Here is a 6,372-nt window from a genome sequence, read left to right on the forward strand (position 1 = left end):
GAGACAGGTTGTGAATTCTGGACGGAGGTTCGGACCTGTAGGTCAGACAGGCTCAGTGAAAACTCCTTGATGTTCTCCAGCAGGGTTTTCAGGGCTTGGTTATGTTGGTCAAGAAGGGTGCCTTGACCAACAAGAATTTGGTGAAGAGTTGGAGAGTCTGCTGGGTTCATCTTTTGGCCAGATCGTACTGTTACGCGGAGCGAACACAGGGGAACCCAAGAGCGGACTCAGATGCAGAAGCAGGGATGAATGAACCAAAATGTTTATTGTACACAGAGAGATATGGAGTGCAGAACCGGGGTAGCTCAGATGAGTTGCAGAAAAACCCAAAATGTAGAGTGAGGTTGTAGTTGACTGAGTTGAACAGGGTAAACAGGTCCTGAGGCGAATCCAAGGTGGTAGTGGTGAGTGAAGTCCAGAGCAAGGTGGTTGGTGGTGAGATGTGGTACAAGAGACAGGAGCCAGAGACAGAGCGGTACTGCAACGAGAGGACAAAACGGTGTAAGGCAGGGAAACAAGCACAGCAGGGCAATAGGATCTTGAGAACTGACAAAAGGCTAGTATAACAACTGACTGAGCAGAGATTACGATCTGGCAGAGTGGAGGTGGCAGGAATGAGTATATGTAGAGGTCTTGATTTATGGGACGATTTGCAGCTGATAGGGATCTGCTCTGACTCCACCACACCTGTCTCCAACCATCCAATCACACCGAGAGAGAGAAAGAGAGAGAGAGAGAGAGAGAGAGAGAGAGAGAGAGAGAGAGAGAGAGAGAGAGAGAGATGCAGGTTTGGACTACACCAGATGGACACCAGAGGGCGTAGTGGGAGCTGATGTGACAGGTGGTTCCAAACTTGTTCCGTTTAAGAATGATGGAGGCCACTGTGTTCTTGGGGACCTTCAATGCTGCAGAACGTTTTTGGTACCCTTCCCCAGGTTTGTGCCTCGACACAATCTCTACGGACAATTCCTTCGACCTCATGGCTTGAATTTACCACAGGTGGACTCTAATGAAGTTGTAGAAATATCTCAAGGATGATCAATGGAAAAAGGATGCACCTGAGCTCAATTTCGAGTCTCATAGCAATGGTTCTAAATAATTATGTAAATAAGTAATTTTATATATATATAACAGGACCAGTGAAAAGTTTGAACACACCTACTCAATGAAGGGTTTTTTCTTTATTTTTACTATTTTCTCCAACGTAGAATATTAGTGAAGACATCAAAACTATGATATAACACATATGGAATCATGTAGTAACCCAAAAAGTGTTTAACAAATCAAAATAGATTTTAGATTTTAGATTCTTCAAAGTAGCCACCCTGCCTTGATGACAGCTATGCACACTCTTGGCATTCTCTCAACCAGCTTCATGAGGTAGTCACCTGGAATGCATTTCAATTAGCAGGTGTGCCTTGTTAAAAGTAAATTTGTGGAATTTCTTTCCGACTTAATGTGTTTGAGCCAATCTGTTGTTTTGTGACAAGGTAGGGTTGGTATACAGAAGATAGCCCTATTTGGTAAAAGACCAAGTCCATATTATGGTAAGAACAGCTCAAATAAGCAGAGTGAAACTAAAGTCCATCATTACTTTAAGACCTGACATCTCAACATCAACTGTTCAGAGGAAACTGTGTGAATCAGGCCTTCATGGACATTAGACTGGTGGAAATCTATCCTTTGGTCTGATGAGTCCAAATTTGAGATGTTTGGTTCCAACCGTGTCTTTGTGAGACGCAGAGTAAGTGAACGGATGATCTCCGCATGCGTGGTTCCTACCGTGAAGCATGGAGGAGGATGTGTGATGGGGTGGGGGTGCTTTGCTTGTGACACTGTCTGTGATTCATTTAGATTTCAAGGCACACTTAAAAAGCATGGCTACCACAGCATTCTGCAGCGATACACCATCACATCTGATTTGCGCTTAGTGGGACAATCATTTGTTTTTCAACAGGACAATGACCTAACACACCAGGCTGTGTGAAGGGTTATTTGACCAAGAATGAGAGGGATGGAGTGCTGTATCAGATGACCTGGCCTCCACAATCACCCGACCTCAACCTAATTGAGATGGTTTGGGATGAGTTGGACCGCAGAGTGGAAAAGGAAAAGCAGCCAACAAGTGCTCAGCATATGTGGAAGTCCTTCAAAACTGTTGAAAAAGCATTTCAGGAGAAGCTGGTTGGGGAATGCCAAGAGTGTGGAAAGCTGTCATCAAGGCAAAGGGTGGCTACTTTAAAGAATCAAAAATATAAAATATATTTTGATGTTTAACACTTTTTTGGTTACTACATGATTCCATATGTGTTATTTAATAGTTTTGATGTCTTCATTAGTATTCTACAACGTAGAAAATAGTAAAAATAAAGAAAACCTTTGAATGAGTACGAGAGTCCAAACTTTTGGCTGGTACTGTATATACATTTGCAAACATTTCTAAAAACTTGTTTTCGCTTTGTCATAATGGGGTATTGTGTGTAGATTGTTGAGGATATATAAAATAAAATAAAAATCAATTTTAGAGTAAGGCTGTAAAGTAACAAAATGTGGAAAAGGTCTTTCTGAATGCACTATATATATATATATATATATATATATATATATATATATATATATATATAAACATATATGCATAGAATCATATCTGCATAGAAACATATAAACAATATATAGTTGTTACCTATACTCATTTCTAAAAACTTGTTTTCGCTTTGTCATAATTGGGTATTGTGTGTAGATTGATGAGGATATATAAAATAAAATAAAAATCCATTTTAGAGTAAGGCTGTAAAGTAACAAAATGTGGAAAAGGTATTTCTGAATGCACTATATATTTATATATATAGTGCATTCATATATATATATATATATCTAGGTTTTTGGCCTTTCTAGGGAGTTTTTCCTAGGGAGTTTTTCCTAGCCACCGTGCTTCTTTCACATGCTTTGCTTGCTGTTTGGGGTTTTAGGCTGGGTTTCTGTACAGCACTTTGAGATATCAGCTGATGTACGAAGGGCTATATAAATACATTTGATTTGATTTGATTTGATGATTTGATGTAAAAATTGTGAAATTGAATGGTCTTCTTGCACAAGGAATGAGCCACCCCGCATGGCTGCCAATGTGATAAGGATGCAACCATAGCCGACGCGGATGGTGGTTACTCAAGTGCAGGACATAAAGTCTTTTTTTAACTGTTCATACCAGACACCATCCAGAAAATCATTCTGGACTGTACCAATTTGGAGGGAAGGCGTGTTTTTGGAAAGAGATTGAAGGAGATGGACCAAACTCATTTACATGCATACTTTGGGGATCTTATCTTTGCTGGTGTTTTCAGATCCAATTGGGAATCCACAGAATTCCTGTCGGATGAAGAAACTGGCAGATAACTTTTCCGTGCAACAATGTCTCTGGAAAACTTCCACATTATTTTGAGGATTATGCGCTTCGAGAAACGAGACACCAGACCAGCTCAGCGGCAGAGAGACAAGCTAGCTGCAATCAGGTCTGTGTGGGACAAGTGGGTGGACCGCCTTCCCCTGTTTTATAATTCTGGGCCCAGCGTTACCGTTGATAAGCAGCTTATGCCATTTAGGGGCCGCTGCCCCTTCAGGCAGTACATACAGTCTAAACCTGCAAAATATGGAATCAAGATCTGGGCTGCCTGTGATGCTGCTTCATCATATGCATGGAACTTGCAAGTGTATACGGGAAGCCAGATGGGGGAGCCCCTGAGAAGAACCATGGGATGTGGGTTGTTCTGGACGTGACACAGGGACTCCGTGGCCACAACATAACGTGATAACTTTTTTACATTGCACAAGCTGGGACAGGGGCTCCTCAAGAGGAGGCTGACGATGGTAGGAACAGTATGAAAAAGAAGCCAGAGCTCCCACTTCATCTGTTAAATACACGGAACAGACCTATCAATTCCTCCAAGTTTGTGTTCATGGCTGCACTCTTTGAGAGAGGTAGTTAGCAAACCAGGCCAAAGTCCCCTCAGAGAAACCAATATTCCTTAGCCGGCCCACAAGAATGGAATGATCTATCGTAAGCTTTGGCCAAGTCAATAAAAATAGCAGCACAACATTGCTTAGAATCAAGGGCAATGGTGACATCATTGAGGACATTTAAGTTTGCAGTGACACATCCATAACCTGAGCGGAAACCAGATTGCATACCAGAGAGAATACCATAGACATCAAGAAAGCCAGTCAGTTGATTATTGACACGTTTTTCCAACACTTTTGATAAACAGGGCAAAATAAAAATAGGCCTATAAACAGTTAGGATCTACTTGATCTCCCCCTTTAACCTGTTGGGGCTAGGGGGCAGTATTTTCGTGGCCGGATAAAAAACGTACCCAATTTAAACTGGTTACTACTCTTGCCCAGAAACGAGAATATGCATATAATTAGTATATTTGGATAGGAAACACTCTAAAGTTTCTAAAACTGTTTGCATGGTGTCTGTGAGTATAACAGAACTAATATGGCAGGCCAAAACCTGAAAAGATTCCATACAGGAAGTGGCCTGTCTGACAATTTGTGTTCCTTCTGGGTTATCTCTATCGAAATGACAGTATCTTTGCTGTAACGTGACAAGTTCTAAGGCTTCCATTGGCTCTCTGAAGGCACCAGAATGTGGATTGGGGCGTCTGCTGTCTCTGGGCAAAGTATCGGAGCTCTGTTTGTGAGTGGTCAGCCTAGTGGCTCAGAGCCTGGAGATGCGCGGGCACGAGAGACCACCATGTTTTTCTTTCTCTATTTGAATGAATACAAAGTTGTCCGGTTGGAATATTATCGCTATTTTACGAGAAAAATCGCATAAAAATGTATTTTAAACAGCGTTTGACATGCTTCTAAGTACGGTAAAGGAACATTTTGAATTTTTTTGTGACGAATGCGCCTGCGCGTTACCGTTTGGATAGTGACCTGAACGCACGAACAAAACGGAGCTATTTGAATATAAATATGGATTATTTTAGACCAAAACAACATTTGTTGTTGAAGTAGAAGTCCTGGGAGTGCATTCTGACGAAGAACAGCAAAGGTAATCCAATTTTTGTAATAGTAATTCTGAGTTTATTGAGCCTCGACGTTGGCGAGTGTCTGAATAGCTAGCCGTGATTGCCGAGCTATGTACTCAGAATATTGCAAAATGTGCTTTTGCCAAAAAGCTATTTTAAAATCTGACACTGCGATTGCATAAAGGAGTTCTGTATCTATAATTCTTAAAATAATTGTTATGTATTTTGTCAACATTTATGCTGAGTAATTTAGTAAATTCACCGGAAGTTTTGGGTGGGTATGCTAGTTCTGATCATCACATGCTAATGTAAAAAGCTGGTTTTTGATATAAATATGAAATTGATTGAACAAAACATGCATGTATTGTATAACATAATGTCCTAGGAGTGTCATCTGATGAAGATCATCAAAGGTTAGTGCTGCATTTAGCTGTGGTTTGGTTTTTTTGTGACATATATGTGTCGTGTCTTTGGGGTACCATTAAACTGAAGACATGTTTATCAATTAACTCCCTGTAATTATTATCACGTGATCAAACTGATTCATCGTTTAATTGTAATTAACTAGGAGATCGGGGCACCAAGGAAAATATTCAGATTACAAAGTTATAATTTTCCTAATATAACTTTCCTATATTATAACATTATATATTATATTCTATTATAGTATAGGCCGATTATCTTCTGGTTTAAATGGTGTATTTTACCTCGCGTCCAGTCTCATTCCAAACGTCGTAAATTGTTGTATCTGCACGAACCCAGTCTTTACTAAGAGTGATCAATACATCAATTCTCTTAAAATCATTTATTTACTAAATTAATTAATTCCCAGAAAGTATACAAACAGTAATTATCATCACAAAGAATTGGTAGAGTAATGTGCCCTAGTGGGCTAAAACAGGCATGGCTGGTCTGTTAGACAATGGGTCATAAACGGTCAGCTGAGGAGGTACACAGAGTTCATTAACCTGTTGAGGGTAGGGGGCAGTATTGACACGGCTGGATAAAAAACGTACCCGATTTAATCTGGTTACTACTCCTGCCCAGTAACCAGAATATGCATATAATTATTGGCTTTGGATAGAAAACACTCCAAAGTTTCTAAAACTGTTTGAATGGTGTCTGTGAGTATAACAGAACTCAAATGGCAGGTCAAAACCTGAGAGATTCCTTTACAGGAAGTGGCCTGTCTGACCATTTATTGTCTTTCTTTGACATCTCTTTCTAAAACTTAGGATCTCTGCGGTAACGTGACACTTCCCACGGCTCCAATAGGCTCTCAGAGCCCGGGAAAAACCTGAATGTCGTCATTCCAGCCCCAGGCTGAAACACATTATCG

Source organism: Salmo salar, chromosome 11 (genome assembly GCF_965601325.2).
Source record: "Salmo salar chromosome 11, fSalSal1, whole genome shotgun sequence".
In the NCBI taxonomy this organism is placed as follows: domain Eukaryota; kingdom Metazoa; phylum Chordata; class Actinopteri; order Salmoniformes; family Salmonidae; genus Salmo; species Salmo salar.